This window comes from Corythoichthys intestinalis, chromosome 21 (genome assembly GCF_030265065.1).
Source record: "Corythoichthys intestinalis isolate RoL2023-P3 chromosome 21, ASM3026506v1, whole genome shotgun sequence".
Lineage (NCBI taxonomy): Eukaryota > Metazoa > Chordata > Actinopteri > Syngnathiformes > Syngnathidae > Corythoichthys > Corythoichthys intestinalis.
In genome coordinates, this window is record NC_080415.1 from 13257928 (window position 1) to 13284687 (window position 26760).

The following is a 26760-nucleotide window of genomic DNA, read 5'->3' on the forward strand; positions in this document are numbered from 1 at the left end:
CTATAGAAAGTCTGCGATTTAAGCATGCGTTTACAAGAATTTTCAACTTAAAAAGCTCTGTTTCATGACGGCCGCCATGTTGGATTACACAATACTGTAACTTTTGCTTGAAATATTTACGTAAAATGAACGGCAGCTGCCCGTTCTTTGCTTTTGACCAGGAATCTAGACTGTTTTACGTTCATATCTATAGAAACTATGCGATTTAACCATTTATTTACAAGAATTTTTTAACTGATAAGCTCTTTGTTTTGTGACTGCCGCCATGTTGGATTTTGTATCTCTACATAATAGCAAAATTCAACCTAACTTGTGATTGTATATAGAAAAATGCTAATTTTGCTTTTGTTGAGTAAAATTGAGTGGGTTCTGCATGCTTTCCTCAAGTATTAAGTTTCTGATGTGAAAATTGAGTGATTTATTAGCTGTTGAAAACTTTCACTAAATTCCAAAAAAAAATTGAGTTTCTATTTTGGGCAAAAACTTAAATGATATGTTAAATATTGCTATTGGTCCGGAAAATATAGGCGATTACCTCTTCATTTGATTTAGCGTAAAATTTGATAATTTTATAGCCATTTTAAGTTTTGTTATACTTGTATAAAGAAAAATAATTAATCTAGATTTTATTAGGGAAAGATTTTAAATTTTTCGAAGTCGCTGCTCATGGAGACTCGAACTGCATATGCCCAAGGGAGGTGCCTGTTTTGGTTTTGGTTTTGAAAATATTTGAATTTTAAGTTTAGCCTCGAGCCCCGTAAACTGATAGTGAAGTCTTTGCATTAGCTTTGTGTCGCAAATCGTATCGTGTGGTACCAAGAGGTTCCCACCCCTAGGCCTAATGAGGCGTCAAAATCTTGAATAAATTTCCTTGAAACTTAGAGATTATTCTGTGACACAGCAAGGATCATATTATTTTTGAAAAACATCCAATTTCAGATGTGCAGCATTTTTGGTCAATGTTCAACTGTACAGGATTAAAATTGGACTTGCGTTGCTGCTATTAAGCGAGTGACAGTGTCGTTTTTATTGTCATCCTCATTTGCATAAATCAAAAATAGGCAGAGCCCAATGGTGGCCCATAATTATATTCTAATTAGTCATGTTTGGCAAGCAAGTATCCGCTTGGGCGCATCGCCTTTTTGGCACAAAGAGTGTTTGCCTAATGTGCTGAAATGGGGACTTTTGTTCAAACGAAATGCGGACACCTCCCTTCGGCCGGGATACGTATCCCATGGCTTACTCTTTAGTACATAAGATTGAAAAAGTACTATAAAACAAAATTATGGGGATATGATAAGATTTGCGATACAAGGCTCACGATAAGGATTATCTCACAAGATAGCGATACAATAATTATACATGGGTCAGGAAATCAATCAATGATATTGTGCGATACAGCTATTCCAGAGTCTATCAAAAACGTTATCTTCTTCCAGATAACGAGAATATTTCAGTGGAATATTTCTGGAAAAAAATACAGGGTCTCTACAGGTATCACCAAATCTCATCTAATGCTTTTTAACGCCTATTTTAATGCCACGTTAAACAAATTTAATGCCAATGCCCAACTGCAGATTTAAGACTTTTTAACTGCTATCCCGATATTGTCCAATAATCCAACATCAAACCGATATCCATATACAGTATGCAGTCGTGGACTTAACATATTATGGCTAACGGTATTGTGATGCACCACTGGATACTTTAATAATGTTAAATGTCACAACTTCAAGGTTTTCCAATATACATTCTGTGAAAAACTGAAGTGGGAAAAAGTGCCTATATTGCTATATTTATTGTTGAAATCAAAATAGTACAAAAAAACATTTTTTTGGGTCAAGTGCAAATTGTTAATAAGGCACCACCATATCACATTTGGCTCGCACAGTGCTTCTGGCTCAAAATAACAAAAACGGCACACAGTTTCAGTACAGCGAATGAGGTATGTAATGGCTTTGAAAAATAATTATCGTGCCATTCCTGAAAAATTTAGAATGGGCCAAAATACCAGCAACAGTGTGTGAAAAACTTGTGAAGAGTTACAGAAAACGTTTGGCCTCTGTTATAGACCTCAATCACATGACGTCACAACTCCGCCCCCCCTGACTTGATCCGCCATATTGTCCATCAGCTCGTCGTGTTTACAAATTACCGCTACGTACATTCCTCTTATTACGGCGTGTTTTTCTGCTCATTAACATTAATGATCAAAATGGTGAAGGCGTGTGTGGCGGTTGGTTGCAGTAACAGGGCAGATAGACATAGAGACTTGAAGTTCTACTGTATTCCGAGAGACCCGAAGAGGAGAGCGAGATGGACTGCTGCAATTCGACGGAATACTGGGCATCAAACGATCACCACAGACTATGTAGTAGTCATTTTATATCTGGTAAGATGCATTTAATATATATTTAGAGAGTTTTGGGCTGACAACCACAATTAAGATCATTGCGAGGCTAATTGCCGACAACATACAGTTTCAAATTCAAGATATTTATTTCTTCCACCATCATTATTTTTTGAATAATATTTAGCTGGTACCAAGTGAAAGAAGCTGGCCTCGTCTACGGATCATCAGTTAAACAGGGGTGTCCAAACTTTTTGCAAAGGGGGCCAGATTTGGTGTGGTAAAAATGTGGGGGGCTACCTTGGCTAATTTACGTAGAACAATATAGTTAAACAAATTTTAGCAAGCCCTTCTGTGTGTCACATTTGCTTTATTACTATTTTTTTTAATTCATAATTTCAACAATTTCGCCTTTGTGGCGTTCTATTTCGACCCTCGGGCTCTTGCGAAATACTGCTGCTGTGAAATTAAACTAGCTTCAAGTTGCTTTAATTTCTCGCTGCGTATTTTCCGTGTAATCTTGTCGTACATGTCAGCGTGTCTTGTTTGGTAATATCGCCTCACATCAAACTCTTTGAAAACAGCGACTGTCTCTTTGCAAATGAGGCAGAGACAGTTGTTGAGTATTTTATTGAAGAGATATCCAATATCCACCTATCCTTGAAGCGTCGGCCATCGCAGTCAACTTTTTTTTTTTTATTGATTGTCGCCATTTCAGAAAATTGGAAGTAAAGGGTCACACGGGGTAATGTTGCTTAGAGTGCTGCTCTTAAAGTTTTTCAAACTTTGGTGAGAATAGGCTGAGTTTCTGTGGACAAGATAGTTGTAGATATCAGGGTAGCAGATGTCAGGCAGAGACGGCGAAGACAGCGGGTCGAAAAATATCGATTTAGGCATCAAATATGGATCTGGCGAATGGATCGACCTAAGCTTTTCCACGTAACGCCTTTTATGCAACACATCCAATGAGTTTACAGCGTCTGAAGGCACCGGGGCTTCCATGAATTGCACTATAAATTTCACGATAAATTGAGACCATTGAGAATACGGACACACATTAACGGACAATATGGCGGCACAATACAGCGACACGTCATTGTGTGACGTTGGTGATTGGGGTCTATTGCCAACAAAGGGTATATAACAAAATATTGAGATGAACTTTTGGTATTGACCAAATACTTATTTTCCACCATGATTTGCAAATAAATTCTTTAAAAATCAAACAATGTGATTTTCAGTTTTTTTTTTTTTTTTCACACATTCTGTCTCTCATCGTTGAGGTTTACTCATTGTCTTTTTCCCACTGAAACTAGTGGGTCAACGCGGGTCTTTTTCCAAGCCGATGCAACCCATTAGCAACTGGTATTTGGCACCTTTCCCATTGACAAAAAAAAGCTGTCTCTTTTTTTTTTTTTTCCACCCGTCTAACCCCCCACCCCTCCTCAGCCGTGCGTAAGGTTATGTGACGTCACCACGCTAAGATGCGCGTCGACAAGTGCGACCGAATTCATTCAGCTCAAGGAAGTAAACAATGCAGAGCAACATGGAAGCCTCCTTTCCGTTTGTGTTCTCCATTTTCATGCTTTTTACTGCCCTCAAATTGGTCGAAATGCAGCAATCTGGACGTAGCCTCGAGCTTTTAATTTAACAGCAATATTTTTATAAATTGCTGTCTCTCGCACGGTCCCAGACATCTGTCGCTGAATCTCCTCTTCTCCACGGATGGAAAGGAGCTGGCAGGTCTCATCATCTTTCCAATGCTGGGACATGTTGTTCAGTGTAGTGCGCTACTGGCTCCTTCTTCTTCTACTAGCTTTGTTATGAGCATCGACGTAACTACGGTTGTGGGGCGTGTTAAATGGGAGGCGACTGGAACGTTGTTATGACGGATCATGTAAGAGCCTACGTCACCACGTAGATTAGGGTGTTGACTGTTGACCCGGGGTTTTGCTTTCACACTGCATGACGATCAGAGCCGAGGTGATGTTAACGCGGGTCGCTTGGCGGGTTGATTGACACGGGTCGAGGCGGGTTGGTGCACCTTTCCCACTGCCACCAAAAGCCGATTGTTAGTGGGTTGACATGGGTTTTTTGGCCAGTGGGAAAGGGGTACATGTTGACAATTACAGGCCTCTCTAATATTTCCAAGTGGGAGAACTTACACAATTAGTGGTTGACTAAATACTTATTTGCCCCACTGCAGGGGCGGACTGGGACTAAAAAGCAGCCCTGGACTTTGACTCGGCCCAGCCCACAAGAATCGCTATATGGAGGGAAATACAGACCCCCTAGGGCAGGGGTGTCCAAACTTTTTGCAAAGGGGGCCAGATTTAGTGTGGTAAAAATGTGGAGGGCCGACCTTGGCTGACGTCCTTTAAGTAGAACAATATATTTAAGCAAATTTTAGCAAGCTATTCTGTGTGTCACATTTGCTTTATTATTATTTTTTAAAATCAATTTAGGGCTGTCAAAATTATCGCGTTAACGGGTGGTAATTAATTTTTTAAATGAATCACGTTAAAATATTTGACGCAATCAACGCACATGCCCCGCTCAAACAGATTAAAATAACAGCACAGTGTCATGTCCACTTGTTACTTATGTTTTTTGGTTTTTTGTCGCCCTCTGCTGGCGCTTGGGTGCGACTGATTATATGGGTTTAGCACCATGAGCATTGTGTAATTATTGACATCAACAATGGCGAGACACTAGTTTATTTTTTGATTGAAAATTTTACCAATTTTATTCAAACGAAAACATTAAGAGGGGTTTTAATATAAAATTTCTATAACTTGTACTAACATTTATCTTTTAAGAACTACAAGTCTTTCTATCCATGGATCGCTTCAACAGAATGTTAATGTTAATGCCATCTTGTTGATTAATTGTTATAATAAACAAATAAAGTGCTTATGTACAGTATGTTGAATGTATATATCCGTCTTGCGTCTTATCTTTCCATTCTAACAATAATTTACAGAAAAATATGGCATATTTTATAGATAGTTTGAATTGCGGTTAATTACCATTAATTAATTTTTAAGCTGTGATTAACTCGATTAAAAATTTTAATCGTTTGACAGCCCTAAATTCATTATTTCAACAATCTCGCAACTAGCCTTTGTGGCGTTCTGTTTCGACTCTCGGACTCTTGCGAAATACTGCTGCTGTGAAATTAAACTAGCTTCAAGTTGCTTCAATATCTCGCTACGTATCTTCCCTGTAATCTTGTCGTACATGTCAGTGTGTCTTGTTTGGTAATATTGCCTCATATTGAACTCTTTAAAAACAGCGACTGTCTCTTTGCAAATGACTCAGACACAGTTGTTGCGTATTTTAATGAAGAAATAGTTCAATTTCCATCTATCCTTGAAGCGTCGGCCGTCACAGTCAACTTTCTTTGTTGTTGTTGATTGTCGTCATTTTAGAAATGGGGAATAAAGGGTAACACTGGGTAATGTTGCTTAGAGTGCTGCTGCCTTTTAGTGGGTAAATGAGGAGCAGCATTTAGTGTGTAAGCTACTTCATATGCTGGGAGCAGTACTGCTGACCAATTTATTAAGTCTGTGTGCGGGCCAGATGTTATTGATTTTATGACAGAGGCTGGGGGCCGGATGAAACTTGACCACGGGCCGCATTTGGCCCCCGGGCCAGACTTTGGACATGTCTGCCCTAGGGGGTCCGGGGGCATACCCCCCCCCCCCCCCCCGGGAGACCTTTTTTAAATTTTTTTTTTTTTTTCATTTTATTGTAAAATGCATCAATTTCGTGCACTTTGAGAGAAAATCAAGAAAATGTGTCTAGACTGTGACTGTCTGACTTGGGGCGCTCAAAGTATTGCAAGGCTGAACTGGAGTTGGGTTCATTTTCTGTACTAGCTCTATGATCAACCTGAAAAAACAAATGAAAGAATTTATTTTTCAAAGCAAGTTTTATGTATCCAATTGATTACAATATATCTTTATATATCTCTGTCTATAAAATGATTTCATTGTTTATGCCATAATTCAGTGGTCTCCAAACCATTATTCCACATAGGGCCGCAGCGGGCGCAAGATTTCATTCCAACAAAACAAGACAACGCCTATACACGTGTAATCAGTTGATTGCAGTCAGGTGCTGCTTGTTTTAGCAGAAACTTCATTGGTTAAACTGTCGGTACTCGATCGGTTGAAACAAAAACCAGGCCCCACAGCGGCCCTTGAGGACCTGTTTGGAGACCCCTGCCATAATTAATCTTGCCATACAAATATTAAATTTCAATGAAAATACAATAAACATTTCAAGAAATCCTGGATACATAACCTTCATTGGAAAGTATTAACCAGAAAACAAAACGATATATACATGATTGAAATATATATATCATATCAATTTAACTAAACTTAAAAGTAAAACCATTCATTTTATTAATATTTTGTTATAGTTCTTCTGAATTAATATTGCTGCTGCGTGTGCATACGTTGTTTTACAGCTAAAATATTTTTCCTTTGGAGAGTGATAGGACTAGCATACTGTAACTTGACATGATTGCAAACGGACTAGCTGGCACTAACCCTTTAATTGTCATTTATTTCATTTGAAATGTAGCTACCTGGTGGATAACAGTTGCCAGTTTTCCGAGCAAGTGACCCTCTTCATCCCTTTTTACTTGCCCTGCGCTTGTCTGGGGAACTTCCACCAGCTTATCATTACACCCTCCCTCTTCTTTTCTCTCTCCCTGCACCGGCTGCACGTCAGAGCGGCTCCCGCTCCCCCTCTCACCATCGCCGGGGGCTGAGCTGCTGTTACCCAACGTGGCCGTTGTATGGACTGCTGCTTGTGAAAATATTTGTCAACTTATGACATTTTAATGCTTCGCTCTCCAGTTTCTTCATTTTTTTTCTCCCTAACCTTCTCCGCACCACCCTTCTCTTTTCTTGCCACCACCATCCATATTGTGCATTGACGCTCGTCGCTAGTTTGCTTCCACAAAGAACCAATGAAGGCTACTTTGTGCTTTCTTCGTTCTTCTATCAGACTGGCGATGAACAGCAGGCGCAATGCTGCCACCTGTCGGATTGGATGCGAACTGTAGATAATCAGAGGCTAGGGGGGATAAAAACAGTGATGCATAATGAATGGCGGCCGCCGGCCGTCCAGGGCACCGGCCGTTCTGTGATCCTCCAGTACCAACAGATTACCAGTCCGCCCCTGCCCCACTGTATATTCTCATACACGTAAATGAAATACATACTCTACTATGGGAAAAGTAACATAAAAAAAGCTTTTGAAATCCAGACCAGAACTTACTTTACTTACTCTAAAACCACGGAAATTGTTGACATGAAACCTGAATTTGAAACCAGACCACTGTCCTCAAGCCCAAATATCTTTGAAAGTTAACTAATATTTAGTCATGGCGTCAAGCAGGCTTGAACTTTCCCACAAAAATCCACAGAATTCAGGCTTCCTGAATTTGGTGTTTGTTTCCTTTGAGCACGCCCAAACAAGGGTAAAAATAAAAACATCAGCAGATTCATTGAGACAACAGTGCTACAATTGAAGACTTGTCACCAATTATTCGGCAAAGATGTGACGCACACGCGGCAGCACCTGAACTGCGCTCACAGCGGGATGGCGAACGCAAAGGGCCGTCACATGATGACAGAGAGTGAGCGAGAGAAAGAGTTTTGTCAACTCCGTCACAGCTATTACTGGGGCGCAAACAAAATTAACGGTAACAAATATGTCCTCCTAACCTCCTGTTGACTTCCTGCGTTGCTCAATTGTGTTTTGATTTTTCCATTTCCTGTTTGCTGTCATCTCACAGCAAGAGTTAGACATCGCTGCCAGATGCATGCTGACACCTGACACATCCCAATAAAGCTTTTCCTGGAATTTAGCGTTAGGGTCCTCAGAGAGTTGGGAAAGGCAGTCATATTGCACTTCCACCTGTAGACAAACCTAAAAATGTCCATGTGGACATCGGCTGAATTCACTGTGACAGTGAATTCAGGCAGGAGAAGCGTTGAGGTGGTTAGCGACGCTCCTGAGCGTTAATTAGCTTTCTGTCCTTCTATAGCGGGATAAGATTCCCACCGAGACACGTGAAATTCTGTTATCTGGCATCCAGGTGTTTCAACACCAGCACTCTAAATGAAGCAGCCTCTCATTAAAGTAGTACTAAGCTGCATAAACCATTTACAGTGGGTGTAAATCTATTGAATTTTGGGATGTAGTGCAAAATGTACAGTAAATAAACAGAACAATTTGCAATAGTTCTGAATCCAGTTGAACAGATTGCCATCAGTTTGTGCTCATCGTGGTATTAAGAATAAGGGGAAAAGGTAGGGTCGGGGCCACAATTGTTTTGATTAATGGACCTCTCCGTGGCCCTGACTGACAAACGATCAGACGCACAGATGGCTCGTTCATCACTGTCGGCTAAGGCCTGTTAGCCACGTCCCTGCAGTCCAGCAAGCATTTCAACTAACCTAATGACTTACGAGTCCTTCTTCAATGGGAAGCTAGTCTGTCTTATGGGCTCACATTCTCAATGGCTTTGAAACGGAACCTCAGAAGACTTGAAGGCTCTAATAAACCATAATTGTTCTCTTTTACGAAAATATGTTATTAGAAACACATGTATTATTACCATTAGTGTTGTTAATATTACTTTAAAAAAGTAATTAATTAAAGTTACAAATTACCTCTCCCAAAAAGTAATTGCGTAAGTAACTCAGTTACCGGAATGTAATGCCCCTTTCCCACTGAAACTCGTGGGTCAACGCGCGTTTTTCCAAGCCGATGCATCCCACTAGCAATTGGCATTTGGCACCTTTCCCATTGACGAAAAAAGCCGTGTCTTTTTTTTCCTTTTTTTTCACCCGTCTAACCCCCCATCCCTCCTCCTCAGCCGTGTGTAAGGTTCGTGACGTCACCACGCTAAGATGCGGTTCGACAAGTGCGACCGAATTCATTCAGTTCAAGGAAGTAAACAATCCAAAGCAACATGGAAGCCTCCTTTCCGTTTGTGTTCTCTGTTTTCATGCTTTTTGCTGCCCGCAAAATGGCCGAAATGCAGCAAAGGATCAACACTGTGCTTGTGCTGAGGCAACGTAGGCGACATGGATTTTGGTTTGAAATTGAAAGGAGTCGTGTACGTCACAGAAGGAGGAGAAGAGCATTTGTTTCATCTGTTATGGCTATTGCTAACGCTGCTACACCGACTGTTCTCCGTATGTGGATCCGGGCTAGAGCACATGTTTTTTGTTATGACACATCACGTACTAGCCTAAGTCACCACGTAGATTAGGGTGTTGACTGTTGACCCGGGGTTTTGCTTTCACACTGCATGACGATCAGAGCCGAGGTGATTTTAACGCGGGTCGCTTGGCGGGTTGATTGACACGGGTCGAAGCGGGTCGCTGCACCTTTCCCACTGCCACCAAAAGCCGATTGTTAGCGGGTTGACACGGGTGTTTTGGCCAGTGGGAAAGGGTATAAGAGTAATTAGTTACTTGTGTAGTAACTGGTGATAATTTTCATGTTTTTTTTTTTTTTCTCAAAAAAAAAAACCAAACAAAAAAAAAACAGGTCACATAATGTGAAGTTTAAAGGGTTTTGGGGACAATTGGCCCGAGCCCAATTCTTTACCCTAAACTTAACTAGACACAGGGGTATTGCGGATATTGCGATAACTAGATAGTAACCTTTGCTATGTGTAGAAGTCATTTAATGTTGTGAATCAACCGTTAAAGTTGTTAAAATTGCTCCCGTTATTGCATTAGTTCCCTTCTGTCTATTCGAAATGTGTAAATTTTAAAACGGTTTCATAATTTAATCTTAATCTAATCATTGTGGAAAATGAACTTTTGGTATTGACCAAATACTTATTTTCCAAGAATTTATTTGCAAATCATGGGGGAAAATGAATTTTGGTATTGACCAAATACTTATTTTCCACCATGATTCTTTAAAAAGCAAACAATGTGATTTTCTGTTTTTTTTTTTTTTTTTTTTTTTTTTTTTTTTTTTTTTTTTTCACACATTGTCTCTCATGGTTGAGGTTTACCCATGTTGACAATTACAGGCCTCTAATATTTTCAAGTGGGAGAACTTGCACAATTAGTGGTTGACTAAATACTTATTTGCCCCACTGTATATGCATTCACTGAAAATTTCAGACTATATCTAGTCTATATATAAATAGAACTTTGTCTGTGCCTTCGTTCTCTGTGAACTTTGAAATGACTTGGCGGATTTTGACGAAATTTTACACAGTTGTACTCAGTGTTGTTTTCATCCAACAATGACGATAATGCAAATATTTCGTCAACGAACAACTTATTTTAAGGAAACTAATACGTAACGAGACCGGTGCCAGTTTTCGTCTGAAACGAAAATGCCCAAATCGAAGCTATTGCGTCACATGTTCACAATATGTGACATTTAGCAAATTCCTGTTCAAATGCTTTGTTCTACTCCATCATACCTAGGGTTGAAAGTGGGCCGAAATGCGGTTCTGTCAAGAAATTCTGTGCCTGAACGGGGCGGAACGGTGCTTTGATCTTGAAAATATGATGGCAACTGTCAAAACCCCATGCTAAAAACAACCTGCCTGTCTACCGCACAGGCATCTCCACGAGGACAAAAATCTAATAACGTCAAATTTACATATACAAGTGTTAACAACAAGCATAATAAAGTGCTTATGTAACGACATTCATTTCCACCGATATTTATTATTCATTTATTCCACGGACAGCACGGAATTCTCCCAGCGTGTGTCTGATGTGTCGTGTCGATCTGTGCGTGCCCTCAGCTAACCACGCTCCCTGGCCAAGACTCCAGTTGCCAATTCAATTGGCTGACATACTGACATGTGATCAGCATGGATAGTTAGCTCTTATTGGTTCTGAAGGAGATAGGTGGTGCCTTTGAGAAAAGGTACTAACTGTTTGCATTACTCTAACACACTTAATATAATCAATCCGGGAATAGTATTGTTTTTTGTATTTACTGTTTGACTGTTTGCGTCACACACACACACCCAATATAAAATAAATATCACTTATCCTATAGTTTAAGAAAAACAGGCATAATATAGGGCATAAGAGATAACGCCTTCTTATCACTGACGCACCAACTCTCGCAATCACTTCTCCCGGACAGTCCAGAACAAATGAAGGGACGCCCTGTCCCGACACAAGGAAAACCAACATCCGATATCCAACTGATAACACGACTGACAAGACTCCAAGAACCCCTTTGACGCCGAGGTGGTAAAATCCACAACTCTCATTGCCCAGACAACAGTAACTCCAGAATCCTCCTATCCAATCTACAAACAGACAATAATCCCAAACACACCCTTCTTCCTGCCCACGGCCTGCCCCGCGAGAGCCTTCAAAAGACTGAATGTTTAACTAAGCGTTGTCATTTTTCTCGGGAAACTTTTGTTGACATCTGATATGGTGACCTTCGAACGAGTTTGTCTCCTCGCCTGAAACTGTGTCTGTTTTGCCTTTCTGTTTCGCTATTGACCCGAATAAATTGTCAACTTGTTCTCAGTAAGCCTTCTTTAAACCTTTCAAAATGGAGTCAGCACAAAGGGTTAAGACTAAAGTGAACGCGCAGAGTTTGCACTTCTGGCCGGATGGCCGGGGTCCCGCCATTGGTTTTGCGCCAACTAGCGCGATTCCGGCGGTCTGGCTAAATGGTCAGATTCCTTCTGTTCAAATGCACATGATTTCTGGGACAAAAAAAGAACAAGCTTGTTAAATTAATGCGATTTTTAAAAAAGGGCAATGCAACGGAAAATTGATCAGATCTTTAAGAGAAAGGAAAGAGTTGAAGAGACTTATTTTAAATGTTCTCTGATGGGGAGGTTCAGAACCCTACAATGCCTGAGCCTAGAAATAATGAACAGAAAATTCAGATTTTTTTTTTTTTTTCAATTTGAAAGCTTTATGAGATCCTTAAATGTATTTTTTATTTTTTTAATTGAACTTTTTTATTAATTTGTATATGTTCTCTAAGTTGTATCATAAATGATACATTAAACATTACATGCAGTTCTCGTAGTAAAACAAATATAAACTAAAGTGATATTGAACACACTAAGGTTTTAAACCATTTTTGTACTGAAATGAGGTCTAGAAATACTTGTCTGAAATGTGATACATTTGGCAGTATAGTTTATTATTTTTGTTCATTTACCCATGTCAGGCTACTTATATCCTTATAATATAATAAAGTCAATGTTTGTATTATCTTCAAAACATATTCCATTTCACTGTGCATAATGTGTCATTTATACTTGCTTTGTTCATGTATGTGACTTTAAAATGCAATTATGAATTAAAATCAGTTTATCATGTATGCCTTGTTACAGTAAGTGTAGTGCAGTAGCCTAATGCATGTGTAAAACCTGTTTTTCTTTGTTTTGTTTTGTTTTTGTTTGTTGCATTTCTATGGTTTTCGGAGGTTTGAACGCCCCCACAAAAAAATAAAACACATCTTGTTGAGTGGCGACCTTTTTTTTCATGGAGTTCCAGCAAGAAATTCCAGCCACTTTCACCCTTGATCAGACCAAGTGTGAGTCAACATTCCACTGAGTAAACCAGGCTCTCCTCCTATCAAATAGAGCACTAGCAGTTGCAAGAAATAGAATAAAGCCTGTAAATTGAGGGCAAACCAGTCCAAAACTCTAAAACACCACTTTGCTTAGATTTATTCAGCGTACAAAAATGCTACTGCGTGTCATAAACTTCGCTGAATACATCAAACCCAGGTTGAGAACCAACACATATAAACACATTAAAAATGAACTTTTGGCCCAAAGACTTCATATACCTCGTGAAATAACAGTAGTGCAGTAGTTGCCTCTAGTTTATTGGTAATAGCCATTTCCTTGTACAATAAATTAACTGAACCACATATGTTTTTCCAGCATGCAACAGGGAGATAGAGTTGCGTGACTGACATGAGGTGCATCCATAATGTATTAAGAGCGCCCCACTGGCATTTCTGAACAAATATTTTGCACTTTAATCCGACGTAATGGCGCTGAGCCGTCAAAGCGACTGAGGGCATAGAGTCATTCAAAGTGAGTGGGTGACGGCACACGTCGCTCACTTTGGTCGGTCCCCACACGGAGACAAACATCTCCGGTCGTCTCGTCAATATTTGTCCGACTAATCTCCCTTATCGCCTCTCCAACCAGCTCTCTACCTGAGTGCTAATGGCATCAAGTGCTTTTTATCTACGGCGTGAGTGTCAACACGCAACTGCCAGAAGATTGGAGAGTTCTGAGTGCGCCGGTGTGCGGCCAGGCCCCTTTGACACACGAGAGCCAGGCGGGTTGCACTTGACCTTGGCCTCAACTTTACTATTTTAAAGTTTTGTAGTTTTAATTATCTCTTTGGCAAACTTGCAACTTGTATAGCATGGTAGATTTCAGCCTGTAGATAAAACTTGATCATCTTCATGTAAATATGCGAAAGTGACACTGATGTTAAAACCTGACATTTATCGTGTTATCATATCATGTTGAACTAACTAGTTTTTATTTTTGTTTAACAGAGCATTCCAACATCAGGTAACACTTTACAATCAGGGTCCCTTAAAATACATTGGTTAATGTATTTTTAGACAACAAAATGTTTAACCCCTTCAGACCTAAGCATGCTGCTGAAGGACTAAACCAATAAATATACTGAATTTAGTTTCTATTGCCACTTCTGGGAGATGATTGGACAAAACTTTACCCATCGAAATCAAATCATGAAGTTTGACACGCCTTCTTTGCTATTTCTGGCTCTTCAAAAATGTTATGATAATATGTTATAATAATGTAAAATGCTCATTTCTCATCAAAACACATGAACTTTAGTATTAAAAATTACCAATACAAGCATGAACTATCCTCGACCCAAAAAGTTTCACTTTGTTCTGTTGTTTAAGTAGAGTAAAAATTACCGCTGATTTTTTTTTTTTTTTTTTTTTTTTTTTGACCAGCAGAAAAAGAAGAGGTTAAGTAACATTATAATAATACATATAATCCCTTACATAATGTTGATTAATATATTAGTGCATAACCAGACAGTATCTAAACTAATGGTTATTTACCATTGAAAAATGAATATAATGCAATACTTCACATTAATTCACATATATATTAGTGCATTAATACACAGTTATCAATGTATACTGGTCCGAGTAAGTGAAAAAATGGCAAACATTGCTCTGTGAGTCATTGGGTGGTGCGAACCTAATTTTAAGTACAAAGTTATTTAACTTTAGTTACCTAATATTATTCTTAAAATATGCATACAGGTGCCTCAGAAGTATTACTAGCCATAGTTAACTACTACTGAATAATGTTTGGACCCTTATTGTAAAGTGTAGCACATGTGTCCCTTACCTAAGAAATTATAAATGCTTAAGTGCCTTTTTTAACCATTACTGAATGCTTTTTGGACACTAATTGCAAAGTGGACCATATGTAATCTTTTGGGTAGCGGATAAAATTCAAAATGCAAATTCTCCTTTTTGAAAAGATTAGAGAGGCCCGTAATTGTCACCATGGGTAAACCTCAACCATGAAAGAAACTATGTGGGGGAAAAAAAACAGAAAATCACATTGTTTGATTTTTAAAGAATTTATTTCCAAATTAGAGTGGATAATGAGTATTTGGTCACCTACAAACAAGCAAGATTTCTGACTGTCAAAGAGGTCTAACTTCTTCTAACGAGGCTCCACTCATTACCTATATTAATGGCACCTGTTTTAACTCATTATTGGTATAAAACACACCTGTCCACTAGCTCAGTCAGTCACACTCCAAACTCCACTATGGCCAAGACCAAAGAGCTGTCGAAGGACACCAGAGACAAAATTGTAGACCTGCACCAGGCTGGGAAGACTGAATCTGCAATAGGTAAAACGCTTGGTGTAAAGAAATCAACTGTGGGAGCAATTATTAGAAAATGGAAGACATACAAGACCACTGATAATCTCCCTCGATCTGGAGCTCCATGCAAGATCTCACCGCGTGGCATCAAAATGATAACAAGAATGGTGAGCAGAAATCCCAGAACCACACGGGGGGACCTAGTTAATGACCTACAGATAGCTGGGACCACAGTAACAATGGCTACTATCAGTAACACAATGCACCGCCAGGGACTCAAATCCTGCACTGCCAGACGTGTACCCCTGCTGAAGAAAGTACAAGTCCAGGCCCATCTGTGGTTCACTAGAGAGCATTTGGATGATCCAGAAGAAGACTGGGAGAATGTATTATGGTCAGATGAAACCAAAATGGAACTTTTTGGTAGAAACACAGGTTCTCCTGTTTGGAGGAGAAAGAATACTGAATTGCATCCGAAGAACACCATACCCACTGTGAAGCATGGGAGTGTAAACATCATGCTTTGGGGCTGTTTTTCTGCAAAGGGACCAGGGCGACTGATCTGTGTAAAGGAAAGAATGAATGCGGCCATGTATCGAGAGATTTTGAGTGAAAATCTCCTTCCATCAGTAAGGGCATTGAAGATGAGACGTGACTGGGTCCCAAACACACATCCAGGGCAATAAATGAGTGGGTTCGTGAGAAGCATTTCAAGGTCCTGGAGTGGCCTAGCCAGTCTCCAGATCTCAACCCCATAGAAAATCTGTGGAGGGAGTTGAAAGTCCGTGTTGCCCCAAAACATCACTGCTCTAGAGGAGATCCGCATGGAGGAATGGGCCAAAATACCAGCAACAGTGTGTGAAAAGCTTGTGAAGAGTTACATAAAACGTTTGGCCTCTGTTATTTCCAACAAAGTGTACATAACAAAGTATTGAGATGAACTTTTGGTATTGACCAAATACTTATTTTCCACCAGGATTTGCAATTCTTTAAAAATCCAACAATGTGATTTTCTGTTTTTTTTTTCCACATTCTGTCTCTCATGGTTGAGGTTTACCCATGTTGACAATTACAGGCCTCGGTATTATTTTCAAGTGGGAGAACTTGCACAATTAGTGGTTGACTAAATACTTATTTGCCCCACTGTAGCTGGCAGAGGACTGGAGTGATGTGGTGAATGAAAGGAGTAAGGGTTATGATATTGGTATTTATGGGGTCTTTTTAGGGAGGCCAAATAGGAGAGACTTGCAGTAGTCCAGGCAAGAAGTGACAAGACTGTGAACCAGGACGACAGCAGAATGGGGGTCAGGGAGGGGCGGAGGCGATTGATGGTGTGTAGGTGGAAGTCGGCAATCCCGCTAACATTACTGATGTGTGATTGGAAAGAAGGTGTACTGTCCAGGATGACGCCCAGGCTCTTGACTTGAGGGGAGGGTAAAACAGTGGAGTTGTCGATGGTTAGGGGATGGCTAAGGTTTTTGGATATGGTGGATTTGAGCCGATGAGGAGCACCTCGGTTTTCCTGCTGTTGAGTCTGAGGAAATTGTGGGTGAGCCAGTTTTTTATTTCTGTGATACCGTCAGACAGGAAGATGGGCAGGAGAAAGGAGGACGGTTCGGAAGTGAAGTAGAGCTGGGTGTCATCGGCGTAACAGTGGAAGTTGATGTTGAATTAACGGAAAATGTTGCCAATGGGAAGGAGGTAGATGATGAAGAGTAAGGGCCCGAGGACAGAGCCCTGAGGCACACCAGAGATAACCGGGGAGGGAGTAGAATTAAGGGACTTGAGTTGTATATAGTGAGTGCGTTCAGAAAGGTAGGATGAGAACCAGTTCAACGGGGTGTGGGTGATGCCAATGGTCGAGAGCCGGTGTGGGAGGGTGGCGTGACTAATGATGTCAAAAGCTGAAGATAGTTCTAGGAGGATGAACATGGTTAGGAGTCCAGGGTCAGCTGCCATGTAGAGGTTGTTGGTCATTTTAACCAGTGCTTTTTCAGTGCTGTGGAGTGGGCGAAAACCAGACTGGAACTTAATTAACATTAACCATCGTTAATTCACTAATGTTAATTAAGGAACCCTTATTGTAAAGAGTTAACCAACATCGTTTGAATTGGAGTTGGACTTCTTTTATCATTAGTGTTAGCTGTTAGTTGCAGTAGTACAGAACTTCTCAAATAGTGGGACGCTCACCCTGAGCAATGCCGGGGGTGGCGCATGTGATGTTGGGGAACATACTTTTGCAGTACAAGAATGGCAGCGGCGCTCTCATTTTCAGAGTGTGCACAGTATTTTTTAACCAAACAAGAGCACACAGCAAAGAGCACTGGAAATATGAAGAGCTGAGATGAGAAGATATGACGCTTGTAGCATTTGGTTTTGACTTTTAATACAGTGAGAAACGAGGAAAGATCAGTCTGTTTACTGTGTCTAAAAATGTTTGCAGAGGACAGCAGGAAGTCAAATCAATTAAGACATCACTTAAAGACATTAGACCCCAATCACATTGATAAGCCGCTTCGATTTTTTTTTTGCCAGCAAAAACATGCCGAATATTGCCAACAATTCTCCTGCTTTGTTAGTGTTACATCAGTATAACAGCAAGCACTGTTCGCATCATATAAGGTGGCATACCAAGTTGCTCAGTGCAAAATAACCCGCACCATAGCAAAGGAGCTGATACTCAAATTGTTTGGCATATTATCCTCATAAGTTAATGCTGCTAATCAATTTGAATTTATTATTATTTATTGATTTTGTTAAATTCTATTTTTCAGTATCAAATGGTCAAAAAATGTACCTGGAGGATATTTTTTAGTTTAGATGTGACTTTTTTTTAATTCAGGCAAATTGATGCGCTTTTATTCTTTTCTGTGAAGGAATCATACGTTTAGCCAGATTGCCGAAATCATGCCAGCCGGACTCGCGCTGGCGCAGCTCCAACGACCCGGGCCGGCGAAAATCCGACAGCCCGGCCAATAGGCCAGACTCCACGCGTTCAACTTAGTCTTAACCTCTTGTTCGGAATTAATTTGAAAGCTGGAAAAAGGCTTCGAAACACAAGTTGACAATTTGTTCAGGTCGACAGCGATCCAACAGCAAGGCAAAACAGCAACAGATCCAGGCGAGGAGGCAGACTCGTTCCAGGGTCATCAGATCACAAGTCAACAAAAGGTTCCCGAGAAAAATGACAATGATTAGTTAAACATTTAGTCTTTTTGAAGGTTCTCACGGGGCGGGGCAAGAGCAGGAAGAGGGGTGTGTTTGGGTCTTCTTCTGTTGCAGATTTGGGCGGACAAGTTTGTGTGTCACCATTGCTTGGTCATGGTTAATGAGGCAGCTGAGGTGGGAGGTTCGGCGCGCCTCACCGTCTGAGAAGCGCTGAGCTATCAAACTTCTTTTTCTTCTCGGCAGTTGTGGTGGTACAGGACGTCCCACCGTTTGTTCCGGACTGTCCTGAACATCTGATTGCGGGATTTGGTGTTGCAGACGTGGGCTTGTAGATGTCCTGCCTATCACCTGGTAATCAGCGTCAATCTTTCTCAGTCAGCTGCGTGACGTACGCGTGGTCAGAAGGTGTCCTTATCGGCACCCTATCTTGGCTCTGCAAGTTCTAATCATTCCAAGTGCAGCTGTTCATAATATCAGATATATTCTGCTTGTTTTTTCTTAAACTATGATATAAATGCTATTTATTTTATATAAGGCATGTTATAGGAATACAGTCAAACGGTAAATAGGAGAAAAGATGCTATTCCCTGATTGTGTTAGAGTAATACAAAAAATCAAACAGTAAATACGAGAAAAGATACTATTCCTTCATCTGTTACAAACAAAGCAATTGTAATAAAGTTATACTTGTAAGTTGATTTATATTTTTTGTTCTGTAATATTAAAAGGAAAACAACATAATGCAAGGGTGTAATTATACTCATTTTATAGACAAATGATACTATTTACAGTGGCGGCTAAACATTTACGTCTTCCTGTGGGGCGTAACAGAAAATAATTGAGAAGCACCGCAGTATTAGTACGAAGCAGCTGTAATTACTACATTTCCAACGGGAAAATTATATTGATTAATCTATGTGTTGTACCTCTTTTTTAATGCCAAAGACTGTACCTACCCTAAAATTTTAGAAGACATGTTCTAAACTTACAACATGCTAGAAATGCTCTACATTTGCTCCTACTCCACCTTTTCTACAATACAAACCTACTCCATCTTTAAAAATAAATAAATAAAAATAAAAAAACAAGTGGCCGCCAATGTGTGTGCTTGCCTATCTACAAATGCCAGCTTGTTTGTCCCGCCACCAAAGCCGCCCCCTTTCGGTTACCCACCTCGGAGAGAGCGCATCTAACCGCTCATCCGCATGCACACTTCCTGCCAAAACGCACATCAAGCAGCATGAGCGACGAGCCCACCGCGTGCCAGCGTTACAGTAAATGCTTGCTGTTCGTAGATATTGGGAAGAACTTTTACTGCATCAAACCCGGGAATAGCAGGGTGGGAGATGAAAGGAGGGATTGGAGGGAGAGTGGGAGATGCTCCGGGGATGCAAATAAAGGCAAAAAACAAGGGGGGTAGAATCAAGATGCTTGTGTGTGACACGCTATCATCTTGCATCGCACTTCCTTCATTCCCAACCTCCAATTTCTATTCCAAGGTTGTGACATTGCCACGCGGCGTCCTGGCTCGTCTGCACGGCCATTAGTTACAGCTGCTTCCTCCCGCCATCTGGCCGAGTGATGCTGGCGAGCCAAGCCACCCCCCAGCATCGCCACCACACACACACACAGCTTGCCCACTAGACAATTTAGACATTAATGAGAAGAGGGAACTCAAAGGAACTGTCAACACTCCTTTGCTTGCTTCCAACAATTGGACCCATTGCCACGCAACAGTACACATGACACATTAAGGACAATAATAATAAAGGATGTAATTTTTATGAATTCATTTATTATTTAAGTAGAAGAGTAGCTTTATTCTAAAAGTGGATGCTCTTGGGAATTAACTGAAAAAAAAAGTCTCTGAATCAATGGAAGATTCAAAAAAACTTTTAAAGCGTATAATTTGTGGTATCAAGGGTTCAATCCCGGTCGCCAGCCTCCTGTGTAGAGATGTGAAGGAATTCGCCCGCCCGGCCAAGCCGCATGGAAACGGCGACAGCTGAACGGAAATGGTGCTCCGCTGCTCACCGTTTCCATGAGTCAACCAGGAGGGCCGATATTCCGCGTGTTCACCTCTTGTGTTAACCCTTTGTACTGACTACATGTTCCAAAAGTTTGAAGAAGGCTCACCGAAAACAGGTTGACAAGACGATTGAGGGACAATTCTGGATCCAGGGTCGTCAAAACAACGATTACATAGCAAATGATCCCGAGCAGCGAATCATTTGTTATATCAGTGTCCAGTGTTTTTGAAGGCTGCAGTGGAGTGGGCCGGGCCAAAGGTGTGGCTGGATGTTGTTTCGGGATCATCCCTCTGTGGCCGGTTTTGGGCGGTTAGGTTCGTGCGTGGATGGGACGTGGTTGCCACAGCGACTGACGCTGGTCTTGACATCCCAAGCGCCCGGTATTAACTTTGTTATCCTGGCTGGGCGAGACGCTACCTGTTTTAGGATAGAGCGCCCTGCTCTTTGTCCCTGGAGTGGCTGGGAGAACTGATTGCAAGAGTTGGCGAGTCAATCTTGCTCGTGACGCACACGTTGGGCTTCTGTGATAAGATGGCGTTGTGTATCTATTCTGCTTCTTTTCATCAAACTGTGGTGTGCTATTTATTTTATATTAGGTGTGTTAGAGTAGTACAGTCCTACAGTAAATATGGGAAATGATACTATTCCCTGATTAATTATATTACGTGTGTTAGAGTAATGCAAACAGTTATATGGTGTGTGCAAGAAAGGTAACTATTCCCTTCATTCCCCCTCCCGAGCCCCGACAGGGGATCGTAAAAACATGGATGGGGCCTTAGAACTTAGCCTTAGCAAGTCAACTTCCGTAAAGTTAAGGTCAAACACCACCTGTAGTAAGAGGGAACTGTGCGCAGCCCTGAACAAAAAGGAACGCAACAGAGTACAGTGTGTCAAAAACCTCCGAATGGCTTTTAAAGGAGGGGAAAAAAACATCACTGACAAACTGCTACATCTAAAAACATAGTACGGAAAAAAAAAACATTCCCCCATTGACTAGAGAATGGTAAAAAGTCCGTACCTTACAAAAGCGGACTGTTGCAATACAGAAAAATTTGGAAACAAACTCAAAACACAAAAAAACATCTTCACCTCTTACCAGTTGTTGGAAATGATGGACACAGACGCTTAAAAGAAAATTTTGTTCCACCCTGGTTAAAGAAAACTTTATTCCACCTCAGTTAAAGTAAAACTTTATTCCACGCATGGTCTCTCCACGCGTGAGATTTCTCCAGGTATGGATAAAATCACCATCAAATGTGATCTGATCTTTTTCAAAATCACACATATGAAAATACAGTGTCTGCTTTAACTCAAACCACCCAAACGTTTATAGATTTTAATGAGGATAGCATGCAAACAATGACAGAAGTGGGAAAAAATGTGAAACCTCTGCCTAATCAGACTTAAGGAGCAATTGAAACCAATTTTTACCAGACCTTTTAAGTCAGGTGTGTGCCCAATCACTGACAAGTGGTTTAAAGCTGCCCAGCCCACTATAAAACACACACCTGGTAAGAATTGTCTTGATGAGAAGCATTGTCTGATGTACATCATGGCTTGGTCAAAAGAGCTGTTTAAAGACCTGCGATCAAGGATTGTTAATTTGTATAAAGCTGGGAAAGGATACAAAACCTTCTCTAAAAATCTGGATGTTAACCAATCGACTGTCAGAGAAGTTGTCGACAAATGGAGAGAGTTTGGCACTGTTGCTTCTCTCCCAAGGAGTGGCTGTCCACCAAAGATGACGCCAAGATTTCAGCACAGGATACTCAAGAGAGGTAAAAAAGAAATTACTGAAATTACTGGCACAGTCCAATATCTCTGTGCACACATCAACTATATGTAAAACTATGGTAAAGAAGGCAAAGAAGCCACTGCTGTCTAAAAAAAAAAAAAAAAACATTGTTGTTTGTTTCTTGTTTGCAAAAAGGCACTTGGAAACTCTACAGAAGTTTTGGCAAAACATTTTGTGGACTGACGAAACCAAAGTTGAATTGTTTGGGAGTAACACACAATATCATGTGTGGAGGAAAATTAGAACAGCTCATCAACACCTTATCCCCACCGTGAAGCATGGTGGAGGGAGAATCATGATTTGGGGCTGTTTTGCTGCATGGACAACTTGCAATCATTAATGGAAGAATGAATTCAAAAGTTCATCAGGATGTTTTGCAGGAAAACCTGAGGCCGACTGTCAGACAGTTGAAGCTAAAAAGAGGAGGAATGCCGTAACATGACAATGAACCAAAACACAGAAGTAAATACACTTCAGAATGGTTTCAGAAGAACAAAATACACGTTCTGTACTGGTCAAGTCAAAGTCCAGACTTGAACCCCATTAAGATGCCGTGGCATGACCTAAAGACAGCGATTCAATTCAGACATACAAGGAATCTGATGGAACTACAGCAGTTTTCTAGAGGAGTATGAGCCAAGATTTGTCCTGTTTGATGTGCCAGACTGATCTGCAGCTACAGGGAAGTGTCTGGTTGACGTTATTGCTGCCAAAGGGGGGCACAAAATATTAAATGTGATGGTTCACTTACTATTTTTCCCCCTTCTGTCATTGTTTGCATGCTATCCTCATTTAAATATGAAAACCTATAAATGTTTGGGTGGTTTTAATTAAAACCCTTTTTTCATCTGTGTGATTTTGACAAAGATCAGATCACATTTGATGGGGTTTTTATGCAGAAATGTGAGAAATTCCAAAAGGTTTAGATACTTTTTCATTCCACTGTAGTTTCCCTCCAACTTCCCAGAAATATCCCCATCAGGTCGGTCGAACACTCGAAATTGTGCTTATAGGCGTGACCCTGAGTGTAAACAGTTGTTTGTCTATTGGTTATGTGCAGACATTTTCATAATTTTTTAAATTTAATTTTTTTCACTTCTTCACTGATCGTATAGATTAGCACCTTTGCAACTGACCTCTGTGAAGTCGGCCCCCATCAGACACAAATTTATATATAAAATATGCCATTCGCATACCTGTTAACCCGAGGCCGTTGGTAACCTTACAAATAGTGACGTATGCCCTTACAAATTGATTACTAATCTTACAATGTTTTATATAACGTGCAATATGAAACAAAAATAAAACTCAATTCTTAAAATAATATGAATTTATTGGTAATATTGTCACATACAGTGCCTTGCAAAAGTATTTGGCCCCCTTGAACCTTGCAACCTTTCGCCACATTTCAGGCTTCAAACATAAAGATATAAAATTTTAATTTTTTGTCAAGAATCAACGACAAGTGGGACACCGTCGTGACGTGGAACAAAATTTATTGGATAATTTAAACTTTTTTAACAAATAAAAAACTGAAAAGTGGGGCGTGCAATATTATTCGGCCCCCTTGCGTTATTACTTTGTAGCGCCACCTTTTGCTCCAATTACAGCTGCAAGTCGCTTGGGGTATGTTTCTATCAGTTTTGCACATCGAGAGACTGACATTCTTGCCCATTCTTCCTTGCAAAACAGCTCGAGCTCAGTGAGGTTGGATGGAGAGTGTTTGTGAACAGCAGTCTTCAGCTCTTTCCACAGATTCTCGATTGGATTCAGGTTTGGACTTTGACTTGGCCATTCTAACACCTGGATACGTTTATTTTATAACCATTCCATTGTAGATTTGGCTTTATGTTTTGGATCATTGTCCTGTTGGAAGATAAATCTCCGTCCCAGTCTCCGGTCATGTGCAGATACCAACAGGTTTTCTTCCAGAATGTTCCTGTATTTGGCTGCATCCATCTTCCCGTCAATTTTAACCATCTTCCCTGTCCCTGCTGAAGAAAAGCAGGCCCAAACTATGATGCTGCCACCACCATGTTTGACAGTGGGGATGGTGTGTTCAGGACGAGCTCTGACGCACGGGACGGGACCGGACGGGGGGAAACATCGGTTTGGGCATCAAATATGGATCTGGCGACTGGATCGACCGAATCTTTTCCAAATAACTGCTTTTATGCAACTCATCCAATGAGTTTACAGCGTCTGAAAGCACTGGGACTTCCATAATTTGCAAGTGAATCCACCTTTACAAACTAAGATCATTGACAATACGACACACAATAACGGACAATATGGTGGCACAATACAAAGATCACGTGATTGTGTGACGTTGGTGATTGGGGTCTATATCGGGGTCTTGAGATATTAATTTCTATTGATGACGTGACTCGAAGCCCCCCTTTTACTGCAAAATAGACCTTCATTTGGGCTAGTTGTTGGGACTTCCCCCTATTACTGTATATAGAGAGTTGGTACGCTCCGTCAGCCGCGACGGAGGGGCTGCGATTGACGATGGCAGCACAAACAAAAAATTTTACAGCACAAACGTAGCATAAACGAATGGCATCATTTCGGGTCCATTTTGCATCACTTGAAATTAATATCTCAAAAATGATAGCAGCACAAACGAAACTTTTTACAGCACAAACGAAGCAAAAATTATACAATTTTTAGCCATTTTTAATCAAAATATGGGGCTGATTGACCTCAGATTGACCGATAAAAGAATTGTAAATATCTTAAAAACGATAGCAGCACAAACAATTGACATAATTTTTATATAAATTTGCGTCTGATGGGGGGGCCAACTTCATGGAGGTTTCCAACTGTTATTTGTACAATTTTAAATATCTTTCAGAAATGTTTTTTCAATGTATCCCCTTTTCCGAGATAAAAAAAAAAAATAGAACAGACTTCATCAAATACAATATTATCTAAGTCATTGATGCAATAGTAAAGCTGTAATGATTAATACAACAATCGCTAAACATATCTCAAAATAGCAGAAGTGGTTTGCTTTAATACGACGGAAGACGAATGTGACTAATCAAGTGTGCTGCTCCTTCTGCATGTGCTAATAAAGCTGTCATCCTTTTAATTAGAACTCGTTTCAAGCAGCTGCTTAATGGACTTTCTTTTAACCCTCACTTTAGTCTAAGCATCAGGCAACAAATCCCATTGTTGTCGTATATTTTTGCAACCTCCACCAATGGGGTTATGTATTCATTGACGGGGTCATATTGTTGCAGAGTTGCAGCCCCAAATGTGTTTTAAAGCCTTAAAATAGCCACTATAAAAAATAAAGAAATAAAAACGATTTCTTTGGCTGGCAGAGCATTTGTGTTCAGGGGTGAAAGTGGTTAGAATTTCTTGCCGGTGTTTTGACAAATGGGTATCCCGGTCGAATTGATATCCAAAGCGATACTGAGCATGCGCACGACAACCACGCCCCTCCAGAGGAGATCACATGTCAAATGTCCTTCGAGTTCATCTACCATTTTGACTGCAGCGCCGTTGCTGTGGTTTTTGCTGTGAGTAATATATTTTTTTAAATATATTAATTTTATAGTGCCTTTTGACCACTAAAACTCTGTAAGCAATTACGTACAGTATACACACGAAAGACTACAATAAAATACTGATGATATTGCAACACAGACTTCATAATGTACTGACGGGACACAGGGCACGGGGTCGAGTGGAATCACAGACAAAGAGCTTTTTTCGTTGAAAATTCTTGTGAATAAATCCTTAAATCCCTGAATTCTTTATAGATATTGAGGTAAAACAGTCTTGATTCTTGGTTGAAAGCAAAAACGTGCAGTAAGCATTTGTTTTACGTAAATATGTCGAATGTGCCTCTAGTTAAGTCACTGTGGCGGCCCCCTTGGTAAGACAAAGAGCTTTTTCAGCTGAAAATTCTTGTGAATAAATGCTTAAATCCCTGATTTCTTTATAGATATGGACGTAAAATAGTCTCGATTCTTGGTTAAAAGCACAAAAACTGTGCAGTTAGCATTTATTTTACATAAATATTGCGAACTATTAGGCTAGTCTGTAAGGAAATTGGCAGCCGCCATATGTAGACAAAGAGCTTTTTTCGTTGAAAATTATTGTGAATAAATTCTTAAATCCATGAGTTCTCTATAAATATGGACGTAAAAGAGTCTCGATTCTTGGTAAAAAGTAAAAAAACTGGCAATTTGCGTTTACTATAAGAAAATATGTCGAAGAATGATGCTCGTCCTTTAGCGGTTAATTTCTCCCATTGATTTTTTTCATGTTTCAAAATGCATGCATGGTATGAAAAAAATAATAATTACCTCCTGTTTGCATGCGGTACAGCTTTCATACTTTTTCAATCCTAAATCAGGCGTTGGATCACTGCATGTGTTGACTCTGCGGCCAAATGCGAATAACTGAGGTGGACTGTAGGGCGGCCCCTAACTTAAAGGCGTTGTGCAGTAAAAGTGGAATCTGACCCATCAACCATTATGAAGTCTATTTATTGCGAGA